Genomic DNA, 14,549 nt, shown 5'->3' with positions numbered 1-14,549 from the left:
GTCATTTCGAATTTTGAAATAACCGTTGGAGGGAAATGGCTTCTTGTCGCTTTCACTCAGTCAGTACTCAGTGTCTTCGGCCAATGAGATTCTTGTATCTTCTGTCTTCGGCAGTGCTCAGATGCTTTTCGTCAGGCTGGTCAGAGTGTCTCTACATTTGTGGCAAAGTCTTCCAGACAGCTTCCTGCGTCTTCTGAACTTTACACAAAGTAGAAATACTTTGTCTCCAAGTTTGTTCAGGTCAGCCGCTGACCTGACTTCCTTGTCGCACAACTCAGCAGCTTCGTCTTGAAGCTTTTAGACAAAGGCTTCTCGATCCTTCTCTTTGCTGGGCTTGCGTTTCATTCAGCTTGAGCTGCGTTTTGGTCTGCTTGGGCCATGTGGCTTTCAACCATTGACTTGTGCTTGACTTTCTTTTATGGGCTTTTGGGCCTTACACTCTTAATATCTTTAATCTTATAAATCAATTTACTCAACATTGAACAAACGCATTAGTACAATAAATCAAAGCATTTAAATTTAATGTGTTAGAATATTTTTATCATGGAGATTTAATTTTACTTAAATAATTTTATCAAATCAAAATCATATGGAAAGGTGTTTCAACAAACTCCCCCATTTTGATGTTGGCAAAAATATTCAATAAGGAACTCTGTGTTGAGCTCCCCCATAATAGTTGACCTTTTCTTAACTTCTGAAAGTTCTCCCCCGTAAGGGTTGAACCACTGACTTAGTTTTACTTTAAACATTTTAAGGTTTAATCAAGTAAGTCTAAGGTCAGCTTCAGATGAAGGTCAGTACTTGGAACATCTTGTCTTTACTCAGTTTTGATACTTAGTTAAGTGGAAGATTAAGTTCAGTTATCAAAGTAGGAGTAAGTTGAGTAAGTTAATTGGTGCTGAGTAGTTTTACTCAGTGGCCAAGTACTTGTATGATATTTATGTTCACAAGTTTTAGTTTATTTTGTTCAATGATTTCTAAGTGAGTAGACATTTGAGAAAGGTCATGCATTAGATCAATAGAGCAGATAAACAAATAGCATAAGACAGTGAGTGAATAACTCAGTGTTGTAAAAGATACATTTATATATATATATATTCATTCAGCACAAGAAACATGCCAATAACAAATATAAAAAAAACACAAGTTAAAGAAGAAAATTCTATTTCTTGATGTTGACTTGGATTTGATTGGATTTTGGATTTGGGTTGATCCTGGATTTTTTGTCTGTTGAGTTCCTTCTGTCGATTGCTTATTTTTCTCCCCCGTTTTGCCAGCATCACCGGGCTGAGGGGCAGAAGCATAAAATTGCCCCGTTTTGACAGCACGAGTCAGTAAAGTTGAGTACTATTGGAGTTGACTCGTACTCTCTTTCAGACCTTCAAAAACCTTCAGACCTCCTGCCATGTTGGATGCTAGGATTTGCATGTGGGAACTGATGACACTGAGTATGAACTCAAGTGACTTACCCATCCAAGTAATAGAGTCAGTCATTTTGGCATAGGACTGATGATACATTCTCAGTATAGAGGCATCATAGATATGATGCTAAGAGGACTGATGTCTGACGTGCTCATATGTGGACTTGGCATAGCGAAAGATTTCATTAGTCTTAGCCTGGTCAGTTTCCATCTCTTCGCGGGTTAAGCTCAGTAGGCGCACAGCCTCAGCTACTTGTTCTATTATGCACTGAGAGGTGGAGGAAACTAAGTCTCGAGTGGCAGTCAGCTCAGAGTTTAGCTGCGTAAAATAGTGAGTCACTTCAGCAGATTTGGCGACCGTTGAGTTCACGGCAGATATAGCATTGATCTTGCCCTCGATGGAATCCATATGATGGATCATCAGCACGTGAAGGGTCGCCAACTTGACAAGGAATTCCTGCTTAGGCTGCTAAGAGACCATGGAGGTTATAACATTCATCAGCTCCTTAAGATCTTTTAGTTCGATCAGAAGTTGCGTGATGGTTGAGAGTTGAGTTGGCTCAACAGAAGCGGATCCAGCAGTATTGGCTTGAGACTGGTTGATTTCTTGTATAAGCGCATGGGCTGAGTAGATGATTCTTCGACCCGATTCAGAGGCATCTAAGAATATGAAAGGATCATCTTCATCATGGGTCTGTGGAGTCTCAGGGGCCGTGTTGTTGGCAGCAGCATGTATTTGGATATTTGTTTACTGACCAGATTGGAGGTGCCAGCTTGATCAAGTGTGGAAGGTTGAGCAATAGGAGCGGAATTCTCAGAGGTGATTCCAGTAGCGGGAGCTGACTGGTTTACTAACTGCTCAGATGAAGGAGGTGTTTGATCAGTAGTAGTATCTACCTACTCAGTATCAGTATGGAGCTGAGTTGTGACTTGTGGAGGAGTCAGCTCGAGATTGTTGTTAAGCCCAACATATACCTAAAATATCATCAATAATTACATCAATATTGCTACGAATTTATGCTATTTATAACTGTTTAGGAAGCTTTTACTCTCGAATATGTTTCTTTCTTGTAAGGTACATAAATATTTGGTAAAATCCAAATAGGAATGAAAAGAGCTCGAAAACAGAAGAAAAACCCTACAAAAGGAGTCGAAGACGACAGAAATTAATAACGCCAAATCGAGGACGAGAACGAAAGCTGAAGAAGTGAAAAACGTTCCGTGCCGCGACCGCGGCCCCCAAATTCTCGGTCGCGACACGCGTTCTTCAGCTTCTCCTTCCCTTCGTTTGAAGACCAATTGATGCTCCCCCATTCTCGGTAGAGAATTTAATATTCTCGGTACGAGCAGGAGATTTTAGAAGCCTAGTTACACACTTTCGTTTTCGACGAAACGCAATCGTTCGGGTGGATAAAGACGTCCTTTCGCAACGGACACAATCCTTCACAACGGACACGACACTTCAATCAAGACTCTTCAACATCTATAAATAAAGAGTTGGTGGAGAGTTGAAGATATGTAGAAAAAGAGATTAGTATAGAATTTATGCAGAAATTCCGAATCAAGTGATTCAGAAGTTAGATTTCGATTCTGTAAAAAGCAATATGATGTACACACATTGTTTATTAAATAATAACACGTTTAGTAGCGTTTAGACATTGTTCCAGTTTAGTTTTCATTTTGGTAGTAGACCGACCCAGTCTCTATTACGAAGATTCAACGAGAAGATTGAGTAGAGGATCCGCCCCTGAGCCTGACAAACTCTAACGAAACCCAAGGAAAGGATTGATCAACCCGTTCACTTGCAAGCCGTCGAATGTTTCCATGCTCCATGTTCTCTGTAAACTTGTATCAATTTATATTTCATCTAATAAAGTCTGTTCTATTCGATAGATTTTTATGCAGCATTTATGGTAACCAATCCACTAAAGTGACTGCTGGTGTTTTCATTAAAACGTATTTAATCCAAAATCTTTATAAGGAAACTTTGTTGAACACTTAGGCAAATTATTATCTCGAAAGAGTTTTAATTTGATTAAGGGCAACTATCCCGAAAGGGTTTTATCATGTTCAAAGCCAATTAATTAGAGGTTCCGTCATTTATTTCATCTTTATAATTCGTACAAAGTTTAAAGTTGTTTTCTTTGCTTAATGCAAACAAATACATTCGTTTACTTTTCTAAAAAGTACTAAACGTTCCTATCTTGCAAATTCATTCTTAAATCAGAATATTTTCTAACGTTTTCATACTCTAACCTAATTCTCATTCTAGCAATTTCAAAACCAAAACCGATTAAACGATTTTCCATATTATAAACCTAAAAGTAAATTTAACCGATTATAAATAAGTTTTGTTTAAAAAAACGTTCCATGTGGGATCGATATCTTTTATTACTACAAGCGTATAACGTGCACTTGCGGAAATCGCTCAACAATTGTCCTGAGCAGGAGTTTTTTCAGGTGCTTGTTCATTGATTTGAACAGCAGATGCTTCGATACTTGCTTAGTAGAAGATGGAGCAGCGGTGTCGGCAGAGGTTGGGCCCGTTTTGGCTTGAGCTTCGGCATGTTCCTGGGAGCCAGAAACAGAGGCTTGCTTTTCTTTGACCTGTTGAGTGGGTTCGGTTGGATTGGCGAAAAAGTTGAACTCCAAGGCGGTCAGGTCAACAATGGGCTCTCGAAGCGGTGAGTCATCCAGAACGTCAAAAACTCTTGGTTTGTGTGACTTCCGCTTGAACTGCTTTTCACTGCTTCCCTTGGGATTTTTTTATTTTGGAGAAGGGTCAGCGGAGATAGGTTCAGTTGACTCAGGGGAAACATCCTCAGTAGGCTCTTCAACAACCATGTCTTTCTCAGGAGACTCAGCTCCTTGCTTATCAGCCTGCACTTTAGCAGCTGAGTTACTCGGTTTAGCATTCTTTGTCTTCGCATCAACATTCTGCTTCTCAGCAAAGATAGGCTTCTCCTTCTGAACAGTAGGAGTTTCCTCAATATTGACTCCCTGAGATCGCAGGAAGAATGAGTCCTTTGGAATGGCAAAGTCTAGGGGAGCTGCATCCAAAGGTTGAACTCCAGAAGATTTCTTCCTCTTTAGGGGTTGCTCAGGTTCGTCCTCAAATTCAGTTTCAGGAGTAGGTCTTTTCTGTGCTGACTCAGTAGGTGCAATTTTCTTCTTTGGTGACTCAGTATGGGAAGGTTTAGTCAGCACCAGTCTAACCTTCTTGACAGCCTGAATGGTAGATTTAGCTTTTGGTTCAGAGGAGGTGTCAGCTTTCCTCTTTTTCTCCTTTTTGGGCAGCTCAGCTTGCTCTTCCTCTACTAGGGTTTCCTTTCCTTTCTTGGATTTAGACTTGAAAGGGAGGCTGTGTGCTAATCCACTCAGGATTTCAGAGGTGATCTCTGTGCCCAACTTGATGTCCTCACCCTTAAAGCCGATTTTATGGTCTTTGAGAATCTTGGTGATGAGGGAACCCATTCGAAGAACCCCAGTGCTTCGTTGAAATGCCCCAATCAGGAATACGGGCATATTTAAGGGTTTACACTTCAGCATGTGCCAAATGAAACACTGCTCAAAGTTGGACGCTGAGGAGGTGGATTTGACCTTCGGGAAAAGGTAGTTGGTCAGTATGTAGTGAGCTTGCCTTTGGGGCTGACCAAGAGACGTGGTTGAGACTTCTCCTACGTGGCTCTTTGGCTTGCAAAACTCACTGTCAAACTTTACGTGTTTGTAATCATTTGTTCTCCTCAGTTCTATTCCTTCCTCATTTAGATCTAGTAGTACGGCTAGGTATGACGAGTTGATCACTATCTTGGTCCCATTAACGTGGGTCACCATATAGTCAACAACGTTATCATCAACTACTAGGTTTTCGTAAAACTGGGTTACTAGCCTAGGATAGGTCAATCCATATAGGGAGAAGAGTTTAGTCTAGTAGTTTTTAGAAATCCACTCGCGGTATGGTTTCTCAGCTTCGACAAAGCTCTTTGAGAACCATCTTGAGGGGATGACATTGAGGTTCTCAAGGTTTGTGAAGGCAGGTGAAAACTTTCGTTCCTTAGGGGCATTGTCCTTATTTGGATTCTTCTTCTTGGAAGGAGTTGAGTGTTCAGTGTGGGGGTTCTAACCAAGGATGCTGACCTCGGCCATTGGTTGGTCATGCTGACCATGGGCATGTTGAGTTTCTTCTGAGGAGGTGTCCTGGTACTCCTTTTTAGGTGGAGAGGAAGGGTTGATGTCTGAATGGTTGTCTTCGTATTGGTCATCGGAAAGGTTTTGAGAATCACCAGATATGGTGTTCTTGAATGTTCTTGAGAAATGCAGAGGGATTTGGGATTTGAGAGAGAGAGAGAGAGATCGAGTTCGAATATCAAGCGTAGAAAGTGAATAGTGAGAAATCTTTCACTATTTATAGCCGGTAAGGGTTGATTCGATAGGTTAGGGTAACAGTGGGAATTTGAACCATCTATCATCAGTTATTACTGATATTAATGACAAAATACGATGCATGGTTTTACTAATGATGATGCTTACGTCATCCTAGTGGCTACTTAAATACGCGTGCAAAACCTAGTTGTGCAAGTTGCTTTACTCAGCAAGGTAGGTACTCAGCAGTTCAAGTGCTGAGTATATAAAACAGATCTATACATTTGCATAGTAAAATCACTCAGCATGCATATCAACTCAGCATGTTAATAATCACTCAGCATGTATTGTACTTGGAATTTTATTGAAGAGGATTAAACATACCGATAGCTTCTCTCAGTATGCTGAACTGCTCACGAGCCAGCGGCTTCATGAAGATATCAGCAAGCTGCTCATCCGTTGGGACGTAGGTCAGCTTGATCTCACCTTTGAGTACATGATCTCTGATGAAGTGATGCCTTATACTGACATGTTTCATCCTGTTATGCTGGATTGGGTTCTTTTACAGGTCAATGGCACTTTTGTTGTCACATTTGACTTCAATCATTTTAGTCTGAACACCATAGTAATCTAGCTATTGCTTGATCCATAGAACTTAGGCAACACAGCTTCCAGCAGCAATGTACTCAGCTTCAGTGGTTGATAGGGCTACTGACGACTGCTTCTTACTGAACCAAGACACAAGACAGCTTCTAAGGAAATGACATCCTCCTGAAGTGCTTTTCCGCTCAAGCTTGTCTCGTCCATAGTCAGCGTCAATGTATCCAAGGAGTGTGAAATCATGAGTGTTGGGATACCATAAACCTGCATTCACTGAGCCTTGCAAATATCTAAGGATTCTTTTTACAGCTATGTTATGAGATTCCTTAGGGTTAGATTGATATCTTGCACAGTAACATACTGAGAACTGAATATCTGGCCTACTTGCCATTAGATAGAGTAGAGAGCCAATCATACCTCGGTACAATTTGCTGTCTACTGACTTACAATTTTCGTCAGCACAGAGGACAGTGTCAGTGCCCATTGGGGTAGATATTGACTTACAATTTTCCATTTCGTATTTCTTCAATATCTCCTTGGCATACTTAGTTTGACTGGTGAAGATTCCATTCTTGCCTTGCTTAATTTGAAGTCCAAGGAAGAAGTTGAGTTCTCCCATCATTGACATTTCAAACTCAGTCTGCATCTGCTTACTAAATTCCTTACACATAGACTCATTAGTATCACCAAAAATGATGTCATCAACATATATTTGAGCTATCAGGGTATCCTTGCCCTTTCTCTTAGTGAATAAGGTTGCATCAGCTTTTCTTTTGACATAATTTCTAGTCAGCAGGAAACTGGTCAGCCTTTCATACCAAGCATATGGTGCTTGCTTCAGACCATACAGAGCCTTTTTGAGTTTATAGACATGGTTTGGGAACTTAGGATCCTCAAACCCTGGAGGCTGATTAACATAAACCTCCTCATTTATAACTCCATTAAAAAATGCACTCTTGACATCCATTTGAAACAATTTAAAGTTCATAAAGCTAGCATATGCACATAGTATTCCAATAGCTTCTTGCCTTGCCACTGGGGCGAAGGTCTCACCGTAGTCAATACCTTCCTGCTGACTGTAACCTTGAGCTACGAGTCTTGCCTTGCTCCTGACTACGTTCCCTTGTTCATCCAGCTTGTTACGAAAGACCCATCTTGTTCCTATGGTCTTTTGGCTTCTTGGATTTGGCACTAAGTCTCATACCTCATTCCTTCTGAACTGGTCAAGCTCCTCTTGTATTGCACCCATCCAGAACTCATCGTCCTCAGCTTTTGAAAAATTCTTTGGTTCCAGAACTGAGACGAATGCTACATTGCTGAGGTATCTCCTGAGTTGATTTCTTATCATCAGGGTATTCTCAGCAGCATCGAGAATGTGGCTTTCAGAGTGTCCTCTTAGGACTCTGATTTCTTTCGGTAGTGTAATGTCTTCAGCAGGTTGTGTTTCAACAATTTCTGTAGGTTCAGATTGGTCAGTGAAAACAATTGGAGTTTCGTTTTTACCTTTGGTCAGTCCTTGAGGTAGTGACTCAGCAGCTGTACTTTGGTCAGCGGGTGTTGAGTTCGGATCATCCTCAGTTGTTTGATTTACCTTCTCTACAGGGTCAGTTTCATCGAACTCAATGTGTATAGACTCTTCTAAGACCTAAGTTCGTTTATTGAAAACTCTATATGCTTTGTTGTTTGTTGAGTAGCCTAAAAAGATAGCTTCATCAGCTTTTGAATCAAACTTAGCAAGGTTGTCCTTAGTATTTAGAATAAAACATTTGCAACCGAAGGCACGAAAATATCCTATGTTAGGTTTTCGTCCTTTCCAAAGTTCATAGGGGGTTTTCTTCAGTATAGGTCTGACTAGAGCCCTATTGAGAATGTAGCAAGTTGTGTTAACAGCTTCTCCCCAAAAGTACTTTGGAAGCCTATTCTCACTCAGGATTGTCCTGGCTATTTCAACCAAAGTTCTGTTCTTTCTTTCAACTACCCCATTCTGTTGAGGAGTTCTAGGAGCAGAAAAGTTATGGTCAATGCCGCTGGCTTCACAGAATTCATCAAACAGCTGATTTTTGAATTCTCCACCATGGTCACTTCGAATGTGAGCTAACTTTAGGTCTTTATCATTTTCAAGTTTTCTAACCAGTGTTGAAAACATCTCAAAAGTTTCATCTTTACTACTCAGTATGATGACCCAAGTGTACCTAGAAAAGTCATCTACAATGACCAAGGAAAATCTCCTACCACCCAAGCTCAGCGGCTGGACTAGTCCGAAGAGATCCAAGTGTAGTAACTCTAATGGACGCTTGGTTGAGACTATATTTTTACTTTGAAAAGATTTCTTAGTTTGTTTTCCATACTGACAAGCATTGCATAATTGATCCTTTTCAAACTTAAGTTTGGGCAGTCCCTCAACTAATTACTTTCTTACTAATTTGGCAAGGAGGTCCATGCTCACATGACCAAGTCTCATGTGCCATAGCCAGGAATTTTCTTCCTTTGAAACTAAGCATATATTTTTTGAAAACTTCTTTTCCAAATTCAGCATAAAGACATTGTCAACACGAGGGGCAGTTAAAATTAACTCATTTGTTTTGCCCTCGAGTATTTTACATCCAGTGGCATCGAATATAACCTTCCTATCGCTGTCACACAGCTGAGCTATGCTTAGTAGGTTATATTCAAGTCCTCTGACTAGGGAGACTGACTCAATAGTAGGATTACCACCAATGGTTCTTGAACCTACTATCTTACCCTTTTTGTTGTCACCAAAACTTACGCTTCCTCCTCATTTACGCACAAGTGTGATGAACTGAGTTTCATCACCAGTCATATGCCTCGAGCATGCGCTGTCAACGTACCACAACTTTGACTTCTCAGCACACCTCAGGCCTACCTGCAATATAACTAGTTATCTTTAGGTACCCAAGTCTTTTTGGGTCCTCGTTTGTTAGACTGAGCAGGTGATACATCATACTTAATCTTATGACGGCACACTTTGGTAGTGTGTCCATTCTTCCCACAGAAGTCACAATAGACCTTCCTTTGGGGATACTTTACTGGTGGGTCAGCACCTGGATGCTGAGCATGCCAACACACTTTTGTCGTGTGTCCTTTCTTCCCACAGAAGTCACATTGAACGTTCTGCTGGGGAGTCCATTTCCGCTGACCAGTACCTGAGTACTCAGCGTACTAATGGAAATTTTTCTTATTCGGAACCTTGAGCTGGTTCTGAATAGATGTGATGTCCTTACTCAGTTTCTTAGAATCTGATTGGACCTCAGTGACAAACCTATGCAAGATTTTTAAATTTTCATCTTGCCTGGTATTATCCTGGAGAAGATGACGAAGGTCACTGAGCTTGACCTCCTCAATGTCATCACATCGCCTGCTGAGTGCTCGTACTTTCTTGTTACACTTTTTGACAAGTGTGTAGAGATCACTCATGGCATTAATCATTTCATTTCTGAGCAAAGGTAAAGATATTACCTCGGTTGAGTGTTCCTCATTGTCAGATGCACATAAGGGGCCAGCTTGCTCAGAAGGGCAGGGGTCAGCAAACTCATCAGCCATGAAACAGATGTTTGCTGACTCAGTGGCATCAGCTTCTGATGAGGATGATTCATCGTTGTCGCTCCAAGTGGCCACCATTGCCTTCCTACTACTCTTCTTGTCCTTCTTCAGAGTAGGACAACTTGACTTGATATGGCCAGTTTGATGACATTCAAAGCATATGATGGGCTTTGAGCTTTCCTTCTTATATTTGCTGTCGCTTGACTCAACTTTGTACTTGTCATTTCTCTTGAATGGCTTCCTGCTGTACTTGTCATTCTTGCGAAACAACTTCTTTATTTTTCTGGTGAACATGGCCATTTCTTCATCGTCTGATGAGTCACCATCAGTAGAGTCAGCTTTCATGACAAAAGACTTTTGCTTCTTGTCCTCAACCTTTTCCTTCACCTCGAATTTCTTCATTGAGATCTCATGGGTCAACATAGATCCAATAAGCTCATTGTACTTGTAGGTGGTTAAGTCCTGAGCTTCCTCAACGGCAGTCTTCTTCGCTTGCCAGCTTTGGGGAAGACTCCTCAGTATCTTCTTCACTTGTTCTTCCTCAGTGAAGTTCTTGCCGAGTCTCTTGAGCTCGTTGATTATGTTGGTGAACCTTGAGTTCATTTCAGAAATTCCTTCACCATCATTCATCTCGAACAGCTCGTACAGCCTCATGTGCTGATTCACCTTGGATTCATTAACCTTGCTGGTTCATTCATAGGTGACTTTCAGCTTCTTCTAAATCTCCTGTGCTGACTCGCAACACATCCATCTCCTCATGTTGCCTTTGTAGTTATGGGTTATCGATGCAAGTATGATGCACTGATAGGGGTATTTTACCCCTATCTTTTAGCGTGATTTACGAGTTAATTTTGGATGAAATAAATAAGTTTAATTACAAAAATAGAGTGTTTTAATAAAATAACAAAATAAAAATAAATTCCGTACTTTCGGTTAATTTTCCTTATGTTTGATTAATATTAGAAAATAAAACGTCAAGCTAACTCGACTCTCGAGAATTGTATTTCAGGTACGAGCAAGGAGTGGAAATCTACCAAAATACGCGGGGCGTGGAGCACTTAGTCAGAAATAATTGCCTTATCATCAGACTCCACGTGGGATCCAACCATTGATACGCGGGGCGTACCCCAATCTATGCGGGGCGTAAATGCAATGATGAGCCCAATCATAAACGTCAGACTGCATTGTCTCCTAAGTCAACCATCGGTACGCGAGGCGTATTTTAGGATACGCAAGGCGTAAATGGTGTATTTCAAGAAATAAAACGCCAGGAGCTCAAACACGCGCGGTGTATATCACTATACGCGGGGCGTGGTCGAGACAACAAGACCCGGATTAAGTCCACATGCAGGAAATTATTGGAGGAATGGGTCATTATGATCATGTTGCTCCATGCTTTGCTCCATGCTTGTAGGAATGGGAAATATGCACAAAATCATGTTGCTCCATGCTTGTATCTTGTGGAATTATGATTTTTCCCCTAGCTTGATGTGTATAAATAAGAGTGACTAGCACTCAATTGATACACCCCTTTTGATATACAACTTTTTGTAAATTAAGCTCTTGTAATATAGTTTGAGATTTCATTTTATTTTAGCAAAACTCTATCCCCTTTCGGGCTTGTTCGTTGATTCTGGCATTCCGTCAAAGTTCCGTTCCTTCTCCGTTCACCAAGCTCGAAAGCTCCACCTCCAAGTCCTAAGAGACGGCCTTGAGTCCGGTTAGCTAGTTCCGAGGGTGGATTCTTCCCTTTTACTTGCTAATTAGCTTGAACTCATCCTATGTACTAGGCTTGGTTGTAATTCATATTTACATTCTCCATATTTATAATTTATGATTCATAATCTTCTTTTCTATATATGTGTTGATATTTGTTACTTGTTTTGATATTCATAATTGATTATTGTGTAGGAGAACGTGATTTCCGACGCCATTCGGGCTATCTTTAGGGATTCATATAGGTGTTGCCTTACCGGAAGTGACAAACCGGAAACCGTAGGAATTGACAAGCCACGGAACTTACGGGCCCTAATTTCTGGTCCCAAGCATTAGACACGCCTTGACTAGGAACCACGTAGTCTAAGTACTTCACGGGTCGGTTACACTACACGTAGTCGTCTTTGCAAGAGCAAACCATCAACCGTATAAACATTAGAAGTCGTTATTTGTCATAGTTATAACTTATCGCATCCATATCACTTCATAGAGTTTTGTTATATAAATTCGCCTCACACGTAGTTAGGAGTAGTTTGTAGTTGGTCCCCATATCAACCCTAAAGTATTCACCACTTAAATAACGTATAAAACTGAGTCGTTTAATAGTTGCAATTATAAATCCCGTGGATTCGATACCCGGTCTTAACCGGATTATTACTTGATACGACGGGGTACACTTGCCCCTAAGTAGTGGCGTCTAGTAGAGTTAAAGCATTTATAAAGATCACATCCATAGTCGTAACGCACTCATCATAATACACATTTTGTCGTCGTAAGAAATACGACCACTAGACGACACGCATCAAGTGTGTAGAGATCACTCATGGCATTAATCATTTCATTTCTGAGCAAAGGTAAAGATATTACCTCGGTTGAGTGTTCCTCATTGTCAGATGCACATAAGGGGTCAGCTTGCTCAGAAGGGCAGGGGTCAGCAAACTCATCAGCCATGAAACAGATTCATCTGATGAGGATGATTCATCGTTGTCGCTCCAAGTGGCCACCATTGCCTTCCTACTACTCTTCTTGTCCTTCTTCAGAGTAGGACAACTTAACTTGATATGGCCAGTTTGATGACATTCAAAGCATATGATGGGCTTTGCGCTTTCCTTCTTATATTTGCTGTCGCTTGACTCAACTTTGTACTTGTCATTTCTCTTGAATGGCTTCCTGCTGTACTTGTCATTCTTGCGAAACAACTTCTTTATTTTTCTGGTGAACATGGCCATTTCTTCATCGTCCGATGAGTCACCATCAGTAGAGTCAGCTTTCATGACAAGAGACTTTTGCTTCTTGTCCTCAACCTTTTCCTTCACCTCGAATTTCTTCATTGAGATCTCATGGGTCAACATAGATCCAATAAGCTCATTGTACTTGTAGGTGGTTAAGTCCTGAGCTTCCTCAACGACAGTCTTCTTCGCTTGCCAGCTTTGGGGAAGACTCCTCAGTATCTTCTTCACTTGTTCTTCCTCAGTGAAGTTCTTGCCGAGTCTCTTGAGCTCGTTGATTATGTTGGTGAACCTTGAGTTCATTTCAGAAATTCCTTTACCATCATTCATCTCGAACAGCTCGTACAGCCTCATGTGCTGATTCACCTTGGATTCATTAACCTTGCTGGTTCATTCATAGGTGACTTCCAGCTTCTTCTAAATCTCCTGTGCTGACTCACAACACATCCATCTCCTCATGTTGCCTTTGTAGTTCTGGGTTATCGATGCAAGTATGATGCACCCTGTATGTTCATCATCAGATCGATGCTTCTGATAGGCATCAATCTCTTCAATGGGTGCATCATCGGCCGGAGCATCGGGTATCGACGTATCCAATACATACCCTATCTTTTCGAACTTCAAAACGATTTTGAGGTTACGAAACCAGTTGGCGAAGTTTGAACCATTCAGTTTGTTATCGGTAAAGGATATTTCTTAGATCGGTTTTCGACATGATTGTTTTTAGAGTACGATTTGTTTAAACCTGAGAGTGAGAAAAAGTGACGGATGTTATTCATTTGCTTAATTCATTTACAATTTAAATACATTGGACTTTTATGTTTTTAAATTGCTCCCACTATTTTACCAAATTAATAACCCTCCATATTAATTCGAAGGATATTCATAAACCCTTTAGTGAGCTAGAATCCTAACTCCTAAAATTTCACATTGAGTTTACTCAACAAGCTAAGTTTTATTCATTAGGTAGATTCATGCAATCAATCACATCAACCATGTGACTTCTAGGTTATTGGGTCACTAACCACATTAGTAACTGATATGTTTCGTTTATCAATCCCAACCATATTTCCCATTAGGTTAGAACAACATGAGTTTACTCATCCAATTATTCTAACCTAATCCAAGTCATTACCATGTATTCGTGAAAACGATTTTCGATAATTCAGGTGTTACCATAAGACCCCGAGCTTGAGTTTACTCAACAACCCTAAGGCCCCCAGTACTGCCGGCTGAATTATAATATTAGGGAGGGGCAACCAATTTTTACAATAACTCATTTATTGACTTGACTTTTGATTAGTGAGGGTTTTTTAATTAAAGTCTCATAATCTAACATAGTCTTGATTTGCTTTAGCATTCATCAGACACTCATACATTCAACATTGACAATTATAGACGTATTTCTAAGTTCATTCCGTTGAGCCAGAAACGAAATAAAGGGTCAACCCTAGGGAAATACTAACTATTACATATTTCTCTTGGGTCCTCCGTCTTCTCCTTGGCGCCTTGAATTACAACAATATTCAATTTACTTGAAGGGATTGGATGAGAAGAGAAATACAATAGAGAGTAAGAGAAGGCAGGACATGCATGTCCTATTTAAAATACCAAAAGACTGAATAACTATTATAGAGGGTCTAATATGTCCATAACGCCA

This window comes from Euphorbia lathyris, chromosome 5, assembly GCF_963576675.1.
Source record: "Euphorbia lathyris chromosome 5, ddEupLath1.1, whole genome shotgun sequence".
NCBI classification, from domain to species: Eukaryota; Viridiplantae; Streptophyta; class Magnoliopsida; order Malpighiales; family Euphorbiaceae; genus Euphorbia; species Euphorbia lathyris.
The sequence above is the reverse complement of the archived record's forward strand: the minus strand, read 5'-3'. Positions refer to the sequence as shown.